Source organism: Halichoerus grypus, chromosome 11 (assembly GCF_964656455.1).
Source record: "Halichoerus grypus chromosome 11, mHalGry1.hap1.1, whole genome shotgun sequence".
In the NCBI taxonomy this organism is placed as follows: domain Eukaryota; kingdom Metazoa; phylum Chordata; class Mammalia; order Carnivora; family Phocidae; genus Halichoerus; species Halichoerus grypus.
The window spans coordinates 19,500,848-19,527,213 of record NC_135722.1 but is presented as its reverse complement, the minus strand read 5'-3'; the positions used below and the strand labels follow the sequence as shown (position 1 = coordinate 19,527,213).

Below are 26,366 nucleotides of genomic sequence, written 5' to 3'. Positions count from 1 at the left end.
AAATGATCCTAAGATTTTTAGGGAACTACCGAAGGCCCCGAATAGCCAAAACATTTTTAAGAAAAACAAAACTGGAGGTATCACAATCCCAAATTTCAAGATATACTACAAAGCTGTCATAATCAAAACAGTATGGCACTGGTACACAAATAGACACATAGATCAATGAAAGAGCAGAGGGAGCTCATAAATAAGCCCATGGTTATATGGTCAATTAATCTATGACAAAAGATGCAAGAATTTACAATGGGGAAAAGACAGTCTTTTCAATAAATGGTGTTGAGAAAACTGAACAGCTACGTACAAAAGAATGAAAGTGGACCACTCTCCTTCACCACACACAAAAATAAACTCAAAATGGATTAAAGACCTGAATGTGAGACCTGAGACCATAAAACTCCTAAAAGAAAACATAAGCAGTAATCTCTTGGATATTAGCCTTAGCAATGTATTTATGGATATGTTTCCTCAGGCAAGGGAAACAAAAGCAAAAATAAACTATTGGGACTATACCAAAATAAAAAGCTTCTACACAGCAAAGGAAACCATTATCAAAACAAAAAGGCAACCTACTGAATAGGAGAAAATATTCATAAGTGACACACATAGTAAGGGGTTAATAGCCAAAATATAGAAAGAACTTATACAAATCAACACCAAAAAAACAAAAACAAAACACAGAACACACACACACACACACACACACACACACGCGCACACACAAATAATACAATTAAGAAATGGGCAGAGGACCTAATAAATATTTTTCAAAGAAGACAGCGAGATGGCCAACAGATATGTGAAAAGATGTTCAACATCACTCATCATCAGGGAAATGTAAACCAAAATCATAATGAGATATCACTTCATACCAGTCAAAACAGCTAGTATCAAATACAAGAAATAACAATTTTGGTGAGGACGTGGAGAAAAGGGAACTCTCATGCCCTGTTGGTGGGAATGTAAATTGGCACAGCCACCATGGAAAACACTATGGAGGTGCCTTGAAAAATTAAAAAATAGAAATACCATATGATCTGGTAATTCCACTACTATTTACCCAAAGAAAGCAAAAACATTAATTTGAAAAGATATATGCACCCTTATGTTTATTGCAGCATTATTTACAATAGCCAAGGTATGGAAGCAACCTAAGTGTCCATTGTTAGATGAAAAGATAAAGATATGGTATATATTTGTAATGGAATATTAGACATAAAAAAATGAGATCTTAAAAGCAGTGAAATAAAAGGCAATAAGATAAAGAAAAAGATAAAAAGTATGTAAGACTTCCTTATAATACTAAGTACGGAGTTATTTCCATTAAAGTTATATTGTATGAAACCTTGTACAACTTTTGTTCATAGATTTTTTCAACAATTGCACTTGGAATCCACCTCATTGTTCTTAATTTTCTCACCCACCTGAACTGCCTCAAAATGTCATAGCGTCTTAGAGATTTTCTAGTAAGTGCTATATCCAATTATTCTACAGCCTACCGTCAAAAGGTCATCAGTTCCTTTGATCTGTTATATATAAATAGAAAGAAAAAGAATCACTAAGATTAGGATAGAAAGCATTTAAAAAATAAAGTCAATTCTTGGTTTATCACAAATCTAGAAATATAAAAGCATTTAAAATATGTAAAGACAGGCTAAAAGAAAAATCTTTACTTCAAACAATAAACATTAAATTTTTCAAATAACTTAATGGTATTTGTTAAGGGATTGAAGCTTTCCAGAAAGAATAAATTCATTATTTCTTTCAAAGACAACAACAACATGTTTATGGAAACTTTAAAACTTCATATATTTGAGAGACTAACATGTAAAAGAAACATAAACAAATTTTATTGGACTAAGGAAAGCAAGACTGATGGATGATAAATATAGGAAAGCAGATTCTGGTTCACTTAGGTAAGAACAGTATTTGATTGAATTTACTTAAAACTGGAATAAACTTCTGAAGGACATAATGAGTGCACAGTCACTGTAGTTTTTATATTTAGGTGGAATTAAAAAAATGTGTGCCTGAAATAATGGGAACCATGATAAAAATGAGGTAACATGGATAAATGAAACCACAGTGGGAGTGGGGGTAAAGTAATGAATTAGAACTTCACATTTGGAATTTGAAGAGTCATGAGAGAAACCATTTTCTAACACTTTGCAGTATTAATCACATATTAAAATTTTGAAGGATACTTTTATTTATTGGAGAACTTCATTTGAAGCACCCAATATAAAACTCAATGATTCAACTTGCCCAACTCTTCACACATTGGGATTTTAGTTTATGCTTATATTAACTTATTTGACTTCTTTCCATGGGATCATTCCATTTTCACTCACATCCTTAGAGAACTGGTGTCATTTTTTTCCCCCTTTATGAATAGTATGTCCCTCTCAAAATCAAGGAACCAAAACTTTTCTCACAGTCCCTGAATCACAGATTTTATCATTGGTCACTGGAATCTAGTACTGATATCCCCTGTTCAGTGATGTTGAAATGGTACATCAATCTTGATGAATAGTTCTTGAGTTCTCTCCAATTCTCTTGCCTTCCCTCTTCTGAGTCTACATATCTCCAAGGAAGAGAGTGTCTTGGGGGCAAGGAATCCCTCTATCCCTTGCCCCAACCCATAGTCCTCCTCAGTATCACCGGTTACTCGTATCTGGCCAGAATTTCTCAACAGTTTCAACTGGTACAAGAGGTCAGGTATCATGTACCTAATTAGCAAATTTTGCTGGCACTCTTGCCCTAGAAAGCTCAAGTACATCAGTATTTTTTTCTCCTTTCAATATTCATATAAAGATATCACCGGTACATCTCAAAGCAAAATTCAATTTCCCAATCTCATTCTATAAATTTTTGGCGGGGTGGGGAGCAGAAGAGAGGCAGAGAGCGACGAGGGAGGAAAAAGTATTTGAAAAAGCCATAGTTTAACTTAAAACTTTTTGATTTAAAAAATTTTTCAATAATTTACACAAAATTGGAATGTAATAGAAACCTTCTTGAGTGTTCTCCACTTAATGAAACTGCTGGATTAGCTGGTATTCTCAATTCTCTCTACAATGTACGACCCACGCCGACAGCACACTATATGCTTGCTGATGTGCTTGAGCAGGCACGGCCCCTCTGCTCCCATGAACTGAGATGTGAGCTTGCCAAGTGCCTATTGTACTATTTCCTAAACTTATGTACTTGCTATTGTAATTACATTTAACTGTAATTAAATATTAATTATAATATTTTAATTATATAAACTGATGAAATGTAAGTGAAAGATAAAAGAATTCCGTTCGTATGAAAACCAAATTGAATGCTTTGTTAAGACTTGATACTGGTTGGGGCAGTCAGTTAAGCATCTGACTCTTGGTTTTGGCTCAGGGTCCTGAGATCGAGCCTGGCATCAGGCTCTGAGCTTAGCGCAGTCTGCTTGGGATTCTCTCTCCCTCTCCCTGTTCCTCCCACTTGTGCTCTCTCTCTCAAATAAATAAATCTTTAAAAAAAAATAAAAAGGACTTGATATTGGTGAGTCACTAAAAGCCTTGCTGTCAAATAGACGTGGGTGGGAAAATCCTAAAACGTGGAGAGAAAAATAATCATAAAAAATAAACAAATGAATTTTGCACTCAAGTTGCTTTGCAAATTTTTCTTCTTAAAAATGCTACCTATAGTTTAGAGAAACTGGAAAGGGTATTAAGTATTATGTTCCAGGGGTGGTTTATGTAAGCACAAGGACTCAGGACTCAGTGGTGTAAAGAAACTCCAAGAAAAAGCATGGTCCTAGAACAATAGATTAGAGAAGGGTGTTAAACCATTTTTCTGTAATTCCCTCCTCTTGCCAATTTCTTTATTCAACTGAATATTTACCAGAAATGCCAAAATATTTTACCATAAATCTCTTTAGATAGTCTAGTTCTCAGTCTTTAGTTTTTTTACAGGTAATTTGGAAGACAAGACAAGGGTATACTGCTCTATACCCTTCCTCTAAATTCACCAATTGTTGGCATTTGCCACTTTAGCTTTCCCAATTTTCCACTCCACACTGTTCACTTCTAATGCTTTTTACTTCATAACATTAGTTTTAGTTATTTGTATCTATTTCTTTTGATCAAACTATTTTAGATTAAGTTGCAGACATCATGCCCTTTTACTCCTACCAGCTTAGCCTGGGTCCCATCCTATAGTGTTGTGTATAATTCACAATCACATTTAGGAAAACACCATTAAATTCAACCAAAATCTATTTAAATAGGGTTTAACAATGGTGTCAAATACTGGAAATACTAAATACTGGAGATCAGGAAAAAATGTCGGCTTTCTCAGTTAAACTTTGAAACAAACACATAATAGATAACAGAAATAGGATGTCACCAAAAGCAGACAAATGTTAGGAAGAGAGGAAGAAGAGACTGTGATCTGATTGAAACCATTAATATGTTCTGGAAAATATGTCACTCAGAAATGAGGGAAGAAAAGCTGCTCAGTCTTAGAAGAGCAAAAGCAAGAGACAGAACCTTCCAACAAAGCTGTTTGAGCATGGTCTAATTAGGTAATGATCTTTCCGTGAGGAGATGGTTTTCACCGGCATTTCTATTGTATGGTAGAGTGGATTAAGCAAAGTCAGAAAATATTCAGATCAAATAGTAAACTCTGTTTTAGAATCTGATGCTCATCAAAGGGCACAAAATGATGCAACTTTCTAATATATTGCCTTTTAAACAAAGACACAAAAACAATGGAAGAAATCTTCATCCTGTTGTCAGATGTAACTCCCTAAAGGACTTTGAAAAGTGTATTTGTTATTATTACTCTTAATATAATACCACTTTCTCCACTCAGAAATCTTCAACAGCTCCCCATTGTTTACATAATAATGCCAATTTTTGAGCCAGGGATTCTAGGTTGTTCAAATGTAGTCATATACTACACTTGTGACCTAAATCTTTGGCTTATGACCTAGAATCTTATTAACACCCACTATGTGTTGCTCTGTTTGGTCAAATCAGTCACTCCTGGCTGCCCAAAACATCTTCTCTTTCCCTTTTCCCTGCTGATGGTCAACTCTCCTGAGCCTCTGTTTACAAAACGTTGACCATACTATGTTGTAATGGAGCCTAAGGCAAAAGGAAAAACAGTACTTCATTTAAATTATAATATTTTATTCATCATGACACTTTTTGGTACTAATACTGATTTTGTAACATACTGCATTAAAATAGGATTAATCTTGATTACTGAGACTGTGGACACCATCTTAAATTTTGTGCTTGAGGCACAAACCACATTTGCTTCACCCTGGAAGCTTCCTCATGAAGACTTCCTAATTCCCATAGCAAAAAGTAAACTTTCTCTTGTCTGAAATCCCAGCACACTGAGTTTCTCTCTTTTACAACACTGAACAGTTTAGTTTTTTGTTTTTTGCTTTTTTCTGTCATCACTGTAGTACCTAAGTTCATTGAGGACAGAAAGCTACTAATATTTTTACCTTTATTATATAGCAATCTCCAATACAGATTTAATGTTAAAAAACAAAGATAAGAAACAAAACGTTTAATGGCAAATCAAGAATTCACTTAGTGTTCTTCAATTTGTTCTCTACTTGGGAAAATTCTTGTAAGGGCTCTTTAGAAAAATAAAGAATGGCAGACTATGAATCAGTCATTTCTCATTTCTTCACTCAAGAAATACTAACTGGGCATATACTACATGCCATGTGCTGTTTTGAGTAGAGAGTATTCAGAAGTGAATGTGTCAGAAACAGTCCCTAAACTCATGGATGATGCATTGTAAAGGGGGAAAATTCAAGAATTAAATGTTATTCCTGACTGTGATGAGTGATAAGAAATAGAACGCACACACTGTTAAGGATGTCTAGGAGAAAATCCTTTAACAATGAGTGAGTGAGAGTCTAAACAAAGTTACTCAAGAAAGGGAACACGAGCGAGGCTGGGAAACCCTCATGTTTTTTTCTACTGTGATGTCCTCATATGTCATCTTATTAGGGAATGTTTGAGTTCATTTCCTAGTACCAAATGGATTTCTTCCACAAACTAAGAAGAAATACAGAGAGAGAATCAAATACACAAAGAGATATTTTCTCATGCTCCATATACCTCAACTAACTAAATAACAACCTAAGCCAAAAATGTGGGATAATTACAACTGTTCTTTTATTTTGTTAACCATAGTAACTACAAATGTAATTCTCCCAATATGATATTGAAACACATCCAGAGAGTACCAATCAAGCAACCAACATCCACTGGATTGGGAGGGGGTGCCACAAGGAAGGCATACAGAGCAACTAAAATTTTCAAATTGAAAACACCATTAATAGTTAGAGATTACATATTTTGTGAACCAGATAAAGGTTTTATCAAAAAGAGAGAGAGAGATTTCTCCCTCAGATTCAATCATTTATCATGACTTATTGTTTAATACCCTTAGCACGTCAGGAGCTTTATAAAAAATGCTTTCTTGTCTCCCATAGTGGAAGAAGTCAAGCCCCAAACACCCTCCCCCAGCTATCTCTGGTGAATGGAGCAAGTCATTAAAGAGGAATTTGAATTGAGGAGTTTTTCATGGGATTTTCTGTCAAGACTTCTAAATAGACAGCCAATGAATGGGCCCTTACTTACAAACACAGCCTTGTTGCATGCGGGCTGAGCAAACAGACACCATTGTGGGGACAGGTGGAAAAGAAATATGAATGGACAGTGCAGTTTGCTGCTGTGGAGAATCTCATTACCAACTGACTTTGTGCATGGCCTCCACGTCTGGGAGAGTAGCCACCCTTCCACAAACCCTCCGTCTTTTCCCATGTGCATCTTAAAAATCAGCAACAATAGGAGGCACAATTTGAAATTCTTTAGAAGAGAAATGTCTTTTTTCCGTCCCTCTTCTTCCCATTATTTCAAACACAATTCTAATTCAGGAGTTCAGCTACTGTACCTTTCTCATGGGAATTGAAAAGACTAAATGAAAGTATGAATATTTCTTTCTTGGGAGAGTACTGCAAACAAGTTTTTTGTAACCCAACAGTCCTCACAGTGCTAATGGACATACCAAAACAGACAGAGCCCTGTGTCCTACTGCCCACATACAGGCCTTTCTAGAAGAATTGTGTGATCCTTACAACCTGTAGGAGACCAACATGAGTGTTCAGCTATCATTCCCAGGAGATAAGTAGGCAATAAAGAACTTCCCACAGCATTGACCTTGAGTAAATGGTATTGATATAGACCAAGTGCCTGTTGACACTTTGTCCCTCTTTCAAGTAAGTGTCAAATGACAGGAGTAACTTCCCAGGTCAAAACTCTGGGGGAGAACTTTTTCCTCTATGGAGAAAAGCAGATATACTTTGGGGGCTTATAAGTACATGGGGATAGATTAGTTGCAACAATATTATGCACTAGCAGAATAACAAGAGACCAACCTTTCATTTATTGCATATCTTTTTCTAAGCAGCACAGAGCAAACCAGTAAACTATGACATCATGTAAAAGGAGTTCGGGGCTGAGCTTGCACAGAGCCTACTGAGGTAGTTATGACAGGTCTAACTGGTGAGGTGTGCCCCTAGGAAGTCTATTAGCATGAAAGATGGGGGAATATCCTTGAAACACAAAACTAAAGCCAGTAGGTTCTAAAAGAAGAACAGGGTACTATAAGCTACAGGAGCAAAAGAGAGATTCTGAGTATATGATGGTCACTTGGATTTATCTCCTCATCAAGACCCCTTTGTACTCAGACTTCAGTTTTCTGAAGAGCAAAGGACTGTTAAAGCAAAAACCTGAGAAAAATCTGCTTCGTGGAAGATACTGGGGCAAATGCAAACAGTGCAGGAAACCCATAGATGTCTTAGAGATACAAGATCTCTAACTATCCAACACAAACCTGGGCTCCTGGACCCCAACTGCTGCAAGATTCACCTACGCTGATGGGTATCAGTTGTATCTGGTGGACAAGGTAGCCTCTTGGAGGTAGCTGTGATTAAAATGCAGTGGGAGAGGGGCGCCTGGGTGGCTCAGTTGGTTAAGCGACTGCCTTCGGCTCAGGTCATGATCCTGGAGTCCCGAGATCGAGTCCCACGTCGGGCTCCCTGCTCGGCGGGGGGTCTGCTTCTCCCTCTGACCCTCTTCCCTCTCATGCTCTCTGTCTCTCATTCTCTCTCTCAAATAAATAAATAAAATCTTTAAAAAAAAAAAAAAAAAATGCAGTGGGAGAGTCAGGCAGCCTCTAGTGACAAGGGCACCATTGGGGGTGCTGTTCCCTGAAGCCACCTGGGCTACACAGTCCAGTGGACTGTAATGGAAATCAACGTCCACTGAGGAAAAGGGCTCATTGACCAAAGCAAGCAGCAATGGCTAGTCACAAAGAAGGCTAGAAGAGGGGACGGCAAAGATGCTCTATGGTCTCTGACTCACTTCCTTTGTGAGCACACAGGGGACACTCCTTGGGTACTTCCAGAAATACTTAACTGTGGTAAGAATCCGAGAAACATGGCTGACACATGGAATATGCCCACTTGACATCCATCATCAACCATGAGATTCATTAAAACTCACATGCATATGGCGTCCTCTCCCCCACACTACTGTCAAAGCGGAATTGAGGTGTGGTACAAGGTAATAGGGTTTCTGTAGCAAATTCACTGAAACATACAGAAATTATAAGTAAAGACCAGTATGTTAACTCCCCATTATAATTTTCCATAGCAGTTATTTAAAAAAAAATCATACATAATTCAAAACCCTAGTTTCACTCTGAGCTCAGGAGTGAAAGCACCTAGGAAAATACAGGCCTAGCAAGCTCAGTTTTTGTCTCTTTTTGACTATCATACCATATCCTTCTTGCCACCTCAGATTGCTCCTCTTAATCATCAGCTGCGTTTGGTTTGTTCATTTCTTGCCTATCCTTCAAAATCTTACTATTTTGTCTCCATAGCTTCTTGCGTCCCTCCCTCTCAATGAGCCTCCTCTCTCATTTCCTCATAATGGGGAGACTTCAGGATTTTAAATGACCACAATCTTAATCTGAGACACTAATATCAGCAAAAAATCTAAAGCGAGTTTAGGCTGCATTAGTAGAGGCACGGTGTCTAGGATAAGGGAGATCATTTGGCTCTATTTGGCACTGGCCAGATTACATGTCTCATCTTAATTGTTTTCAGAGCATATCACATGTTAAAGAGACCACAACCAGAGAGTAAGCGCTTTGAGAATTATGACTATTACATCACTTGTATCTGGCACACTGTGACACATAAGGTACACTGAATAAATATATCTCAGACTCTCAGCTTTTCTCTTCCTGCACAGAAGTTGTGCAAATAAGGCTAGAGGCTGGACTTAGGAGCTAAACTTCCTGAGTTCAAAATTCCACCTCCACCATTTATTTATTAAAGGATCTGGATCAATTTAAATTCTAAACAAGCTCTTTGGCTCAGTTTACACAACCATCAACCAAGCACATTATAGCATACACTCCCCAGAGTTAATGTGAAAATTAAATTAGTTAGAATTTTTTACTAAAGCATTCGCAGAAATCAGTCTAAAAAAAGGAGTAAGAATTGAGAAAAACCTACTATCAAAAAAATAACCAACACTGTATTTATGCCTTTATATATTGACATGGATCTAAAATATTTTCTGTTTTAAGATACAGATAAAATTTGAAATATAACTCTGTATACTATCTAAGCAATTTTGCACCTGCCTTGTAAAACCTTTTAGTATATGGGTTCTAATATATTTTTTTTTTCCTTTGGCTATAGGGTGTAGATAAATTTAAGAGACAATGGAACACTGTAACCAACAGTCTCCAGGAATATTGCTCCTAACAGTAGTCAAGTGACTAGGCATTTGATTCCAGCCAGTCTTTTCAGTGAGAAGGCAAAAAGAACTCAGTCCTGGAGTTTACTTGAGGACCTCATGTTTCAAATAATGCTGGAACTAGCAGCTCTCTTTAGTTCATCTTACGGATCTGCTTATGGTATCAGGCAGCAAAGCTATGCCATGCCTTGGATTCCCATTTTCTATATTCAGTTTGGACGGGGATTCTGAAGGCTCATGAAAGCATGATCAATTAAGGAATCAGTTCTCAGTGCTGATGGGGCCTACAGTTGCATACTCATTTTGCATATCTTACACATTCTGTGTTTGATGTGTCACACTTCTTACAGAAACCAAAAGAAGAAAGTGTACTCAGGCTTCTCCATCATTTTATGGAAACAAATGAGAACAGATTAAAAAGAGGGGAAAAGGGGCGCCTGGGTGGCTCAGTTGGTTAAGCGACTGCCTTCGGCTCAGGTCATGATCCTGGAGTCCCGGGATCGAGTCCTGCATCGGGCTCCCTGCTCGGCAGGGAGTCTGCTTCTCCCTCTGACCCTCCCCCCTCTCATGTGCTCTCTCTCTCAAATAAATAAATAAAATCTTTAAAAAAAAAAAAAAAAAAAAAAAAGAGGGGAAAAGTCAAAATAGTTTTATGATTGCTTGGTAGTTAATGTGTTTTAGTTAGGTCATATTAACTTTTTATAAAGGTACATCTACCTTCTTTACTGTATTTTTCAATTATGGCATAAAACACATGTTCCATGTTCTTTCTAAGCATTATTAATAACTCATGCGTAAAGTCAGCAGTTTTGTGGTGACTTAACCAAGGAATATATTTTGGCATTTAAGAGTTAAATGGCCTGTCTAAACTCAGAGAAATTCTTTGTAGAGGCAGTGATCCAATTCTTATTCATTATTTTACTAACTACAATAAATCATTTACTAAATGATGTTAAATTGTATTAGCAAACGTAGAGCATATAAGACTGTAAGAGTTATCTCACACAGGCTTTTCAGCCTCTAATTCTCTCCACCATATGCTGCATATCTGACATGCTGCCCATCTCCTACATTTCCTGTTTTGTGACAGTCAATGGAAGTATGGGTTTCCATTTCTTAATTATAGCATAAGTCTATGGATATTATCCCACGTCATTTTTACTATCTCAAGCAGATACTAGAATTAGAAGGCAGCTCTCTACTGAGGCAGGAACAAATTAGACTGACACACTTTATAGGTTAACTGAAGTTTTAATGCCAGCTAATGTTAAGGCTAGTTGATACCATGCCACGCTATCAATATAGAAGACCTGTTTCCTGGTTTTTGACTGAGTTTATGCCAAAAAACAAAAAACAAAAAACACCCACAAACTACCCAAAATCTGATGATTTTTCTTCCTGGGTTTTCTATATTCCCCATACCCTCTGCTTAAGTTTTTAGATCCTGTAATTTCTTAAGTGGTCCAATGTATCTCTAAGCCCTTCAAAACTCCATCATTCACAGCTTTCATATCTCCTGAGACTCAAAAAAACCTTTCCATGACACAGTCTAAATGTGAAAAGGGTTAAACCAATTGCATGGGCTCTGCCAGGAGAATAGTTTCATATGCATACAGTGGGCAGTACCATAGCATATACACCAGTCGACAGTAATGTTTGGGAATTCAGATTATGGAGCAACCTGCCTTCAAATCCCAATTTGCTACTTACTCAGTGTGTGATCGTCTTAGTCCATTAGAGCTGCTATAACAGAATACCAGAGTGTAGTAGAAGCCTTAGCAGCTTTGTGTGTGTGTGTATGTGTTTTGTAATGTAAGTGCCTGACTTCACGTTGACTGACGAGGCGTACACTTCAAACTAAAATGGCTATCTTGAATAAATACATGGCCAACCACACAACTAAATACAGAGACAGGATACCTCCCCATACGGAAGCTCTTGTTTGATTTTGATAACTGACCATTTGGTCCACTTGTTTTTTCTCTTTAAATTCCCTTCCTGTGGGGGAATATTAAATTCACCAATAAAGAGTGAGCCCGAGACACCCTGAGCCCCCATCCACAGTCCCCATAAAAGCAGAATCCCAGGCCCATGTGCTCTCTCTCTATTCATGACATTGCTGTGTAGCCCTAGGTATGTTGTGTAATTTCTAGGTTCTGTAAATAATACATTTATTTTGTCAAAGTTCCCTGATGGTTATTCACTGAGGGCATCTTGTAATCATATAAGAACCCCATGGGCTGGTCCAAACACAATATTTGTTAATGATAGGCTGAGACCAGCATAAAACACATAAATTAGATAGCTTATAAACAACAGAAACTAATTTCTTACAGTTCTGGATTCTGGTAAGGCCAAGACCAATGAGCCAATAGATTCATTGTCTGGTGAGAGCCCATTTCCTAGTTCATAGAGGACAATCTTCTCAGTGTGCCCTCACATGGTGAAAGGAGAAAGGACCTCTCTGGGGTCTCTTTTATAAGGACACTAATCCCATTCATGAGGGCTCCACCCTCATGACCAAATCACCTTCCTAAGGCCCTACCTCTAAATACCATCACACTGAGAATTAGGTTTCAACACTTGAATTTGTGAGGGACATATATGTTTAGTCTGCAACAGTAACCTTGAGAAATTTGCTTAACATCCTTGTGTCCCTAGGTCTGTGAGGATTTTCTGAGTTAAATACATATGAATTAATGAGACCTGGGCCCAGCATAATGCAACCTTATTACTACATCTAGATGGGTTTTCTTTATTGTACTACAGTTTATGTTTCTCAGAGTCCAAAGGAAATGATAGAAGCATACACTAATGGAAACATGCAGTAGAATGGGACACAGTTTCATGACCTCCAGAGTCACCCTGGGCCCCCGTTTTCCTAAATATGGGATGGGAAGCATGTTTTCAGGTAGCAAGGACAGAAAACACTTGGTTTCCTTGGATATAGCAGGCTTCAGCCCTACACTTATATTTCTCAAAGAAATCCTCAAAGAAATCTCTAGACTAGATTTGGGTTTGTCTTTTTTTTTTTTTTTTTTTAAGAAAATATGTGGAATAATTCCACTGATCACAGTCCATGTCAAACATTTCAAGTTGTCTGGCCTTCCACATGCCAGGCTCATCTTGGGGCCATTTTGCAATTGTCCTGAACCAATATACTAAGATAAAGGCAGTAATTAGTTTTACTTCGCTTTCTGAACTTTAGAGCTTTAGCAGTGAAGCAAGCTCTGGATAAACATGAGGGTTCTGGATAACTATGTTTCAGGAATCACAGATACACAGATGTCTCGTCCTTCATTTCATCCAATTGGCAGTAGGCCAATTCTAGAATTGATTAAATTCAGAATTTCTGTAGAAATTCTCTTTAGAGCAATTCTCTGTGATAATGCTTAGGACATACTCAAGTATGTTTAAAGCATTGTTAAGGAGGGTTTACTCGGTCCCATTAATATTACTACTAATAGATAGACTTAATACTCTAATATGGTTAGAGAATGCAAATCATCTGATTTAGAAAATAGTATATCTGTGATTCATTCTGTAATCCAAACAGTCCTTACCATATGCCTAAAAATGTGATTAGTTGTTCAGTGGTCTGAAAATATGAGGAAGATTCTCCTGTTTCTAAATAGCTGCTGTGATTTCTTTTCTTGCAATGCTATCATTAGCCAGAAATTGTCATATTATCCATTCATTTCTTCATATAAATAATTCTCTCCTTTATTATCTTTCAACCATGTGAATATGTTTAGGGAGGTTGACCTATAGACACACTAATGCCTTGATAGATATTATTTTTTTCTTTGAAGCCCAAGGTCCTTGGGAATTGGTTGGGGATGGGGAGCAGTGAATGGTGGAATAATGTTTAAAACATACAATAGGGGCACCTGGGTGGCTCAGTCGGTTAAGTGACTGCCTTCAGCTCAGGTCATGATTCCAGGGTCCTGGGATCGAGCCCCACGTTGGGCTCCTTGTTTAATGGGGTGCCTGCTTCTCCCTCTCCTTCTGCCAGCTACTCTGCCTCCTTGTTCTTTCTCTCTCTCTAATAAATATCTTTTAAAAAATAAAACATACAATAAAGAGAAAAGAAAGATATAGGTTAAATGCTGAATTTACCCTATCGAGTCTAGAACCAGATTTCTAAACACCCCTTAAATGCCTAAACTTCAGTTTTATTGTATATATTATACCACTAAATTTAGCCTATAGAGTAAAATAATGGTTATAATAACATTTATTGAACACCGAATATGTTCTAGGCACAGTACTAGTTGAGAAAGTTATAGAATTAGATAATATATAGTTACAGGTATACATACTATCTAAAGTTTATAATCACACCTCTAGGTTAAAGTTATGATGTCAGATTCACATATGATTAAGTGTATAATACAGTGCTCTTTGGTACTGTTGTAAAGAGACTCAAGACTACAATTAAGCTTGAAAGATGCTTTTGAGCTATTTGAATAAAAATATGATAAAAAGAGAAAACCCCAGTGCAGTATAAAACTAGATGAATTTAAACTTTCCTAGAAAACTCATCTCAAAAACATTTTTAAAGTATTAAGTGTGCTGATGGTCATCTATGTCAACAGTTTGCCGAAGTGTGAGTGATCTTGAGCAAGTAATTGATGTCTCACTGATAAGATTTCATCATCTACAAAATAGACCAATTATAGTTGCTCCACATATCTTATAGTTTTGTGAAAGGTGAAATGAGAATTTCTAATAGGAGAAGGATAATCTTCTGAGTAATTAGCCCAGCTCCATTAGTTCAATGTTTGAAAGCATAGTGCCCTGAGATTACCTATGATCTCAAACCATCTGAGCCTGTTTATTTTTTTAATCTCTAATATAGAAAGAGCAATATTTACATTTGGTTACCAGTCTCTACAATGACCACCAAGGATCCTCATGACCTTGAGGAGATGGATCTCTCCCATATTAAATAGGATTGACCAGTGTAATCAGTAGAATATGGCAAACGTGGCTGTGGGTGATTTCAGAGGTTAGGTCATAAGACACTGCCACCTCCATTTTGCTTCTTGAATTGCTTGCTTTGAGGGAAGCCAGCTTCCATGTCAGGAGGACACCTAAGTAGCCCTAAGAGATAACTCTCGTGAAGAGGAACTGACGTATACTGCCAACCCCCAACACCAACTCACCAGCCGTGTGGGTAAACCACCTTAGAAGTAGATCCTCCAACCCTAATCAAGATTTCAGATGAATGCAACCCTAGCCAACTTCTTGACTGTAACTTCATGACGAACCCCTAGCCAGAACTACTCATATAAGCTTCCCTTGATTCCTTACACACAGAAACTATGAGAGATAATGGTTGTTTATTATTGGTTTAAATCACTAAGTTTTGAGTTAATTTGTTAATTAGACAGAGATTACCAACATGGAAAAGCAAACCTACCTTAGAGAGTAATTGTGAGTTTTAGAGAAAATTTCTCTATTCACATTTACACACTGTGTCTGTACATACAGTAAGAGCTCAATAAAGAGGTATTGTATGGTGTTGGGCCATCACTGTAAACGATGCCAAGATACAGTATTCACTTTAATATAGTTACTATGAACTATAATTTTTTTAATGTCTACCCAGAAAAAATTCCTTTCTTTTCCCTTGAATAATATCCTGGGATTTCATGGTGGATCCTCTTTATATTTCAGAGTCAAGGATTTTCAGGGACAATAGACACCATTTTCAGCTCCAGGAGAATGTTTCTGGCAACAGTAATCAGCTCAGGAGTGTATAAGTGATGAAGAAAAGTCAAGCCTTTCTTGAAATGTTGCTAGTGGTGTTTTCTTTGTCTATAACTGAATGCAGAAATGTGTATCATATACTGTGGCTAACAGAAATTCTTTAACCATGAGAGCGGACAGTCATTGGATGATGAAGGGTCTCTGAATAGCACAAAAAAAAAAAAAAAAATAGGCAGAAATTTTGGAGTTTTGTTGATTAAATCAATTAGACATGAAGCCCACCCTACCTCAGGGCTTTCCAATTATGAGAGCCAGGGCATTCCTTTTTATGGTCCAATGCAATAGTAACTGATTCAAATATTTCATTAAAAAGCAGTATGTAAGGATAATATGTGCAATTTCTATCTTTTTATTACCTCTATCTTGATATATTATCTATAGGAATAAAAAAGACTTTATTTTAAGGATTGCAAGTCTCATTTATTGGAACCTCCATTCCATTGGATTATGAATTATAGATTTTTACATAATGGTTCATTTTGGAGGACTCCTCATATTTAGAGCTATTGTTTTCTACTCTCTTGCCTTTCTATCATAATTATCCTTTGTTAAATCTCCTTCGCTGTATCTCTGCCACTTATTGTAGCAAAAAAAAAACCTATTGCTATTCAGAAAAGAAAGCAGACAGTTACTTTAATACTTGAAAGGCAGCAGCCACTGTATATGAGAATTCACCACCACATTTTTTTTAATACCATTCATTCACTTGAAATCAGATTCTGGAATTTGTCCTCGTCAGCATGAAATGAAACCACAAGGCTGATTCCAAGAGAACTGGCAAGGAACTGCACTGGATATGCAGAGAGTCAGAAAACACTGACTCCTGTTGTGTGACCTTGTGGGAAGCTGGTTCTCCCAGACACTCGAACTCATTAGCTTCAGAACTGGGATTCTGCAAAGAAGCCAACAGTTCCCTTTTCTGTACACAGACATCTTGATCTCAGAAGTTAGCTCACAGCCCTCCTGATAGACAGCTTAGCACACAGGAAAGAACATAGGTTTCTGTATCAAACGCCCAGATCCAGTGCAAGTTAGTCTAGATCAGGCAAACCTGAGTTCACCTCCAGTTTCCTTGCTGCATGACTCTTTGGCTTGGAAAAATCATTTAACCTAGCTAAGCCACTGCTTTCTCATCTTCAAATGGGGAAGGATACAATCTATTTCAAATGATTAGTGGAAATTAAAATAAGACTACACATGTTAACTACAAGTGGCAAGTCTTGCCTATAGTAGGTAAGAGTTCCTTTCCCCTCTTTTCTATTTCCATAATATTGCCCTAAAAATAACTTTTGAAATCAGCTTATTGAAAAAAAAATGCAACCAATACAAAAATGGTTTAAGATGAAATTTAAAATATCACACCACTTTTACATCTCCACTCCTCTGTTCACACCCACATTCCACCTCCAAGTTAAACTTAATAAGGGCTCTGTGCATAGTCTTCCAGAATTTTCCCCTATAGTTATAACAATGCATTTGTTTTATTTGTATTTTTACTGTTATCACCATGCTGCAAATACCTTTATAGTCTAGATAGAATAAACACCCCCTGAGTTGTCAAGCACAGGAGACATGAAGGGAAATAAGACTAGGCAACACAATAGGCAGTGGGGTTTTTATTCACATATGAAAAATGTGAAGAATAAGACACTATTTTTTTGTTGTTGTTTTAAGTAGGGTCCATGCCCAGATCAAGAGATCTGGGCCTGAGATCAAGAACTGAGCTGAGATCCAGAGCTGGATGCTTAACTGACTGAACCACTCAGGAGCCCCTAATTTTTAAAGTGTCAAGGACTCTCATAAATGGTCAATTGATACACTCTTGCTGTATCTTTCTGGTATTCACCTGTCAAAAGCCCTGAAATAACAGTATTTTGAAATGGTATAGGTCTATTTCTAGGAACTTATCCCAAACAAATAATTAAATGCATATTCAAAGATTTTGCTATAAATTTATGTGGCATAGAACTATCCACAGAATCCAAAAAAAGCGGGGGGGGGGGGGTTGTATATCCAATAATAAAAGATTGACTCCATGAAAAATAGGACATACATTCAACAGAATACAATGCAGATATTAAAGTAATGCTATAAAAGTAATATTTAACAATATGAAGAGAAGCTCATTTTATATTGTTGGAAAAACGAAGTTATAAAACAATATATAGAGCATAATCCCATTTTGGATATTTACCAATGAAGGATAATCACTGATAAATGGTATTCAGTAATAAAGATTATACACTAATGTGCTAACAGTAGATATTTTTAGCTGTAAATTTGTTGTAACTATCTTCTTCTAATGACATCGATACTTTCCGGATTTTTCTAGAAAGAAAAGGCATAGTTTTCCGGCCATGCCATATACTTCCTAGCCTTACCTGTTAGTACAAATGATTCACATTAAAAGAAATAGAACAAACTCAGTTGTCTTACTTAATTAGCAGTGATTTCAGTATTCCCTCAAGATCTGGCTTCCCAATTGTTCCTTCTTCTCATAAAAGATTTGGGTGCAGATTTTCAAATATAATCAGAGTTGCTATTTGTAGCACTATGTCCTTATATTCTGCTGTCTGCTTTTCTCACCATCCCTCCATGTCATTATCCGCTTTTGCTCTCAAGCCTATGTATTGCTACTCAAGCTGTTGGTGACCTTCTCTCAAAAAATAAACATCAGATACCTTTCTCCCTTCCGCTCCTCCTAATTAGCTCTTTCAGAGGGTTTTTCCACTGTGTGAATTTGTGATTATGTAGAGTGTGTGTGTGTGTGTGTGTGTGTGTGTGTGTGTCTTTTATTTCACTAGCTTCTCCTTTCCAGGGGATAGAAATTCTGGAAAGGAGCTTAGTTTAGGGATTGTCACACACAACCTCACACTGTAGCTCACCGACACTGAACACCCAGATTCTGCTGCCAATTCTTTCATATTCTACCTGAATTCACTAACAGTAAATTTCTTTCAGAGCATCAATATTTTACCAAGCAGATCCCTTTAGGTCTGACCATCACTGAACCCCAATTTTAGACCAAGTTCACACACTCTTCCACAGATTTCTACAGCCAAAATAATCACAATGTGGTTGGGCATCTGTTTTAGGTCTCACACCTTCTGTGACAGTCTTGAAGCTGATTGACTAACAGCATACAAAGGAGACCCCAATGCCACATGATGCCAAATGAGATTATCTATGAGCCATGCTAACCACTGTTACCGAATAAGAAAAAAAAAAAAAAATACTTTTAACACATTAGCATTACCATAACATTTGCATCAAAAAGACACGAAATACTACATAATAGAAACAAAACACTGTGTAAATAAAATAATTCTAGATTTAAATCTGCCACATAGTAACTTTGATAAATCAATGCATATCTATAAGCATTAATTTCTCTGTCAAATTAGGCATTCATGTATGTAGGTATATTCTAAGGGTCATTGTAGGTAGAAAGTAACAGGTCTTTCCAGAATGAGGCAACCACATTTCATTGGCACAATGCATATTTTAACACAACATAAATTCAAATATACCCTACATACCATCATTGCCAACTAAAGTTTGACTTGGAATTTTTATTTTCCAAGACTTAACAGTTGAAAAGTATTTAATTTTGACTGTAGTACACAATCTTTTCACTTTTTTTTTAAAAAAGCATATCATACACTCTTTACAAAAAGTGAAAAGATTGCATACTATGTTAACTTTTCTACTTTTACATTTACTTTTTTACTTTTTACTTTAACCCAATCATTTACTACAGACATCAACAATACAAACAAAATCCAATTTGCACAGTTATTTTTGGCCAATATCCTCAAGAAAAAAAGACGTTTGTGCATCTCCATAGTTTTACATCGTGGTTTTGTTTTAAATCAAAGGTGTTTCACGTGAAAGCTTCCTCAAACTTTAGATTCACAAATGACCTTAACTACACTTTGGGGAATGGTAATCCATCCTTCTATAATGAAAGACACACAAGAAAGAAAAGCTTCAATGAGGAAACAAATCTTGTGGAAAATGGTTCAGCAGTTCACAGTCAACAGGTCAAGGCTTTTCAGATGGTGAATCACTCTTGATTCTGTGAAAATTGCTTTCGATAGAATGGTGATTTCCATTTCTGTCTAATTAGACATCCATAGTACATTATATTAGTCCTTTTCTTCAGCTCTACACACACATTTGCCAAAACAAGTGCTCCAGTTAACTTTTGTTGTATGTAAAATGACTCTTTTCCCAAATGAGTTCAACTTCCAGATACCCCTTTTTAGTAACTGCGTTAGTTTTCTGTTGCTTTACAAGTGCAAACTTAGTGGCTTAGAACAACACTCATTTATTACCTTCCACTTTCTTTCCTGATTCCAGAAGCCCTGATGGCCAAACTTATTTCTCTGCTCAGACTCTCACACTCAAAATGTCAGCTAACTGTGTTTACATTTGAGACTTCAAGGGATTTCCAAACACTTCCAGGTTGTTGGCAGAATTCAGTTGTTTGTGGTTGTAGGAATGAGGTCCTCTCTTCTTGACTGCTTAGCAACTCTCATGTCCTAGAGGCTGCTCATAGTTCCCAGATGTGGGACTTCTCTTGGGTGCTTGTCAACATGATGATCAACAGCAAGATTCCTCATGAAAACCTTCCTCACATCTTCAAACTCTGTCTTCCTCTTCCACAATTAGCCAGAGAAAACTCCTTGTTTTCAGGGCTCCTGTAATTAGCGTAGGCCCACCCTAATTATCTCCCTCCCTCAAGGTCAACTGATTAATAGCCTTAATGAAGCCTGCAAGATCCATTTGTCATGTAAATCAACAGTAACAATTGTAGAGTAACAAGAAGGGGCAGAGCGCATATCATTTAGGGTGGGGAGTCATTTCAGAACTCTACCTACCACAGTAATGAATGAAAAACAACTGAATTCTACTTTCTTGAAGATAATTCTTCCAGTTTTACACAATTCTAAGGCACAGGGCAACTTTTTTTTTTTTTTTTTTTGAGTGTTGGCTCAACATCATAGATCTATGAGAAACTTTAGTTTCTATAACTACTATATGATCCATTGAATTTATCCAATGATCTTAACCAATCTACAATCTACAGATTCCCTTGGAAGCATAATAATAATAATGAACAGGTCTTAATGATTTACCTGGTGCCAGGCCCTGTTTTCAGCATTTCACTTGATTTCACTCATAATCCCCACAATGAAACTAAGATAGACCCCCTGTTATCACCAACGCTATTTTATATGTGAGGAAATTTAAGCATAGAAAGATTAAGTGTTAAAAAAAAAAAAAAGGTTAAGTATTTTCCCCACAATCACCCACCTTTACTATACTCAGGCATTCTAGAGCCCACAAACCTCATCTTTACTTTAAACTGTTTCTATGAATCATGGTCATACAGTTATTTCCTTAAATTCCACTTCTGATGAAAAGCTCAAGATATTACAAGAGACTTTATTGTGATTTTGGCAATCTGTAATTACTAGAAAAATTATTCGCCCTTACTTTAAATTTCTTTTTTTTTTTTTTTTTTTTTTTTAGAAATACTATTCATTTGTCTAGGTCTATCCTCTGCAAAAATTTGAAATACATTTTAATGTCTGATTTTTTTTCTTAATCTGATGGGTCTTTAAGATTTTAAATCACTTATCAAGACTCCCTTAGGTCTTTTCTCCAGTCTAAATACCCCTTGTTACTTCAGTAGTTCCCTGTGTGGTACAGGCTCCAAAACCTTTACTAATCTAAATATTGTCTAGTTAATTCTTAAATATCTTTAAATGTGTTCTGTCAAATGCAACCCAAAATGCTAATCTTTATAATGATTTTAAAGAATACATGGGTGTCAGTCATCATATGTCAGGTTACCACCCCCAGCCAAATCTCATTCACTTAATACAAAATGTATTTTAATTGTGTTCTATATCCAGTGTGAGTTGGAAGGGATTCTCATCATCATCACTCAGTGAAGAAACTGAAAAGTTTCCAGCTGAACATCTGTTTCCACCATCAAAGGGACAGATAGAAAAACATGCAGCAGAGTCTTGCCCTGGTACTTAAAACTTCCTCCGTGGCAAGAACACACACATACACAAGCCCAAATGCGCCTATGTGCACACACACTCACATACACCTATTTTTTTGTTCAAATGCATTAGTCAAAGCAAGTTATATGGCCCTGGCAGACTTCAAAGAGAGTCTGAACACAAGTATAATCCTATTAAATACACAAAAAGAAGAAAAGTAGTGAAATAAAAAAAAACAAAAGAGTATCATCAGTATAAAAGTCAGGTTATGCTACCATAAAAATACCACTTAATGACTCTTAATGACAGAATGTGTAAAATGTTCTTCTCTTAAAAAATATCGACATAGGGGCGCCTGGGTGGCTCCATGGGTTGGGCGTCTGCCTTCGGCTCAGGTCATGGTCCCGGGGTGCTGGGATCGAGCCCCACATCGGGCTCCTTGCTCAGTGGAGGCCTGCTTCTCCCTCTCCCACTCCCCCTGCTTGTGTTCCCTCTCTTGGCTGTGTCTCAGTCAAATAAATGAATAAAATCTTTAAAAAAAAAAATGCCTACATAATCTCTTATTTTCTTTGATCCATTGCTCTCTGAGACCTGAATGCCAGCCTCATATCTGCACAGCCTAAGACTGTGTCGGTGTTGAAGACAGTCGTGCCACCGTATTCCCCTGAAGCCACCAGCAGAGAGATTACAAACAATGATGCCTTGCAGACTGCTATGCTACTCCCTAAACTTTTCCGAGAGGACATCATGGGATAAACTAAATCTATCCAAGTTTTCTGATCAAAATAATAAAGAAATGGGGAAACGGGGAATAAGATGAAGACATCATATGTTGCCACACTGCACATGCCATTTCACTTTGTGATCAACATTAAATGAAGAGAAAAACACACTTTATGGGAATGCCAGTTCATCTCCTCCAGCTGTGAAATATACTGCAATATCCACTTAAAGGAAAATGGATTTGCTTAACGTTACTCATCCATCCCCCTTGCTGCCTGCCAGCAATATACCTAACTAAAATTGTAAAGGATCAATGAGCTTTCCTTATATCTCTGCTTCCTTACCATGACTGAAGCACGATTTTCATGGGAGAGGATTGCCTTAAATAGAACCTGGTGAATGACGCCAAGGAAAATATTTAAAAGAATGTTTGGCTTTCCAATGAGGGAATTGAAATAAAAGTTCTGCAGTCTACTTTATATTTAAAGGGAAATTTCAAAGTGTTCTACTGTATTTTAAAGAAGGGGACCATGGGGCACCTGGGTGGCTCAGTCGTTAAGCATCTGCCTTCGGCTCAGGTCATGGCCGGGATCGAGGTCCTGGGATCGAGCCTTGCATCGGGCTCCCTGCTTGGCAGGAAGCCTGCTTCTCCTTCTCCCACTCCCCCTGCTTGTGTTCCCTCTCTCACTGTGCCTCTCTCTCTGTCAAATAAATAAATAAAATCTTTAAAAAAAAAAAAAAAAGAAGGGGACCACTTCGTTGTAAGCAAAGTTCTGAACCAGCCACAACATAGAAAGCAAATCAAACACATCTTCATTTTGATAGATATCAAAAGTACTTAAGGGGGCGCCTGGGTGGCTTAGTGGGTTAAGCATCTGACTCTGGATTCAGCTCAGATCATCACCTTAGAGTCCTGAGATCGAGCCCCACCTGGGGCTTCCTGCTGGGTGTTGAGCCTACTTAAGATTCTCTCTCTCTCTCCCTCTGCCCCTCCCCACACACACTTCTCTCTCTGTGTCTCTGTCTCTCTCTCCCACTTTAAAAAAAAAAAAAAGTACTTAAGAAAAGTATACATTAACATTAAAATACAGTTTCTTAAATTGTGGTCCGTAGACCACCTTTACCAAATTACCTAGAGAGTTTAAAATGCAGACACCCATGGTCCCATTTTCAAATTTCAACATCCCAGGAAAGAGGTCTTCATGCTAATGTTAGAAATACTATTTTAGGAGAAAAGTGAGTTGAAATCACAGAAAGATTCTTAAAGACATGAGTATCGGAAGAATATTACTTTAGAGAATTTCTGTAAGGTTTAAATGACATGCGATCTGTAAAGCACTTACAATAGCACCACACAGACTCAATAAACATTAGTGCCTTCTAAAATGTCCTCCAAACAATAAGAACTGGTATTCTGTTGCAAGACCCAAAGTTGTCATAAAGCCAAATGTCGATGGGGTGAAGAGACTCAGTGAGCTGATATTTTACCAGCATACTCAGGGATGTGGGAAAAATAAAAATGAGGTTTGAAGAATACATTTAGAAGGGAGTAAGCTTTTTATGTCTATCAACCCATCTTTTCTCAAATCTCCACTTCATCTTGCTGTGTATTTTTTTTTCTTAGAAAGGTATTTTAGTAATATCTTGGAATTTTACACCTGTATCACGAATTTAACTCACAAGCTTGATTTCTGTATTTGAAAGCACATGCATAGTGCATAATTTGAAAGACTTTCCAAATTCATTTTTGGAGCTCAGGTGGAATTCTGTTAATGGTGATTTCTTACCTTCACGTTGAGGGAAAGTTGATATAAAAACCTTAACACAATATGTTATGTCAGTAAAGCCAGGATGTGTCATGCCTGGTTACAAATTTGAAATACATCATGTATACTATGTCCAAACACCCCAAAAGAAATCACGTCTGTCTAAGAAGAGTGTTTTACAATCTGTTGTAAAATAATGGGGAGAGGAACTGAAGTGGCTCAGTTGGTTAAGCATCAGACAGGGTTTCAGCTCAGGTCATGATCTCAGTGTTGTGGGATCGAGCCCTGTGACAGGCTCTGCACTCAGCATGAAGTCTGCTTAATACTCTCTCTCCCTCTGCTTCTCCCCTCTGCTTGAGTGTGGGCTTTCTCTAAAATAAATAAGTCCTTAAAAAATAAAATAATGGGGGCGCCTGGGTGGCTCAGTTGGTTAAGCGACTGCCTTCGGCTCAGGTCATGATCCTGGAGTCCTGGGATCGAGTCCCACGTCGGGCTCCCTGCTCGGCAGGGAGTCTGCTTCTCTCTCTGACCCTCCCCCCTCTCATGCTCTCTCTCTCTATCTCATTCTTTCTCTCAAATAAATAAATAAAATCTTTAAAAAATAAAAATAAAAAAAATAAAATAATGGGAGAAAAGTGAGGGGGAAAGTCAGAAAAGAAATGGAGGAAAACAAAACACTATGCCTTATACAAAACATACTCAATTACTTTTGTGAAAGGATTTTCTACAGAACAAACACTCTCTCCCTGTTTACTGAAAACTGAATGTCACTTGTGCCAGATTACAGTTTTTGCCATGATAATAGCTAACGACAGCAGAAGATGCTTAGGGATTCTGATTTTTTGTGTCTAAAGTAAGTTCAAAATTTGCAGTATTTATTGATCAACTGCCATGTTCTTAGAATTGTATAGTCCTTATATACTCTCCTATAAAACACAGGTAATAATAACAACTGTCCCCTAAAATGACATTCTACTTACAGAATTCTTGTCTTTAGAGTGTGTGTATACACACGTGCATGTGGGCACACACACCTATTAAAGAAACGTAGAAAGAGTTAGCCTGCATTCTGGATGTGTATTGAGGGGTCCAGACCCTAAGTGAGATTGTATGCAAAATTCTGAGTATAGGTTTTTCTTTTTTCTCAGAAGCAGTTCCATTTTACTTAGATTTTTTAAAAGCTTTTTGACACATAAAATTTAAGAATGAGTAACGCAGATAAGGTGTAGCAGTGTTTTTCAATTTTCTTGGCCACAATACACAGCAAGATACAGACTTTACATTGTGACCTAACACACGAGGACACATGTGTACACACGTATGCACCTGTAACAAAACTTTCACAAGCCAGTACTAACCCTTTCGAGGTGCAGTGCATTCTGATACCCTGCAGTTTGCATGTCAGGGACTATAACTTCCGGTACTCTATCACAATTAAGAGAAGCTGATAGACAATATAGAAATCTCATATATATCATGGCATTCCTGACACCACAACATCCTTGCAGATTACGCTGTCAATCATCATACGCAGAGAGGGCAAGCAACCCATTTCTTACAGTGGTCTTGTCAATGAGCAGATCCCAGTAACTATTTATGAGCTGCAGAGGCCAAGTTAAGGCTGAGATACAGGAGACTGAGGATTTAATTGGGTCAAATGCAGTAGACCTCATTAAAGCCCATTCTCTTTCTTTATATGTTAACATATTCTGGGGAAAAGGCGACCTACCTGCCTTCTTCATGGTCCGGGAATTATAATTAGTATTTTAATTAAGAAAAGTTAGGGCTAATCTCCCTTGATTTTTCAATTAGAATGTAGTTGGTGTGCCACGGTCTCTCAGAATATGTAGCCTGAGCCATGGAGGAGCAGCTAGAAGCTTCTTGGTGGGACTGCCATAGTCCTTCAAACAAATAACAAACATTACCTTCGATCTCTCTTTGATATGTTAGTGTCAAAATATGTGATTTTTTTGTTTTATCCCTTACCATTTGGGTTTTCATCAATGCATACAGGAAAAAATGGATTTTTAATCATGAATTGGTTTCTAATACTCCAAATTACATACTATGTATTAGGGCCTGAGCTAATGTTTATATGCTTTAAGTTTATAAAAGTGTATTCAGTAAGGGTATTAGTGTGCATAAAGTCTTATTTTTCATGTGTCACCCCTTGTGGGTCTCATGCCCCCTTCTGACAGGTGGTTCAGGTGGTTCTCTGTGCATTTCTGGAAGACCCCAGGGGT

At 37.3% G+C, this 26,366-nt stretch overlaps 1 protein-coding gene across 24 annotated transcripts in view; it reads right to left on the bottom strand.

Annotated features, from left to right (window-relative positions):
• LRRC4C (leucine rich repeat containing 4C) overlaps window positions 1–26,366 on the bottom strand; it is a 1,180,850-nt gene that overhangs the window by 1,036,920 nt on the left and 117,564 nt on the right. The window contains exon 1 of one of the 24 annotated variants that reach the window (XM_078058154.1): window positions 8,574–8,593. The exons of the other annotated variants lie outside the window; for them this stretch is intronic. The gene's annotated coding sequence lies outside the window, so the exon portion shown is untranslated. Of the gene's footprint in view, window positions 1–8,573; window positions 8,594–26,366 lie in introns of those variants that run through there. 24 annotated transcript variants of the gene reach the window in all.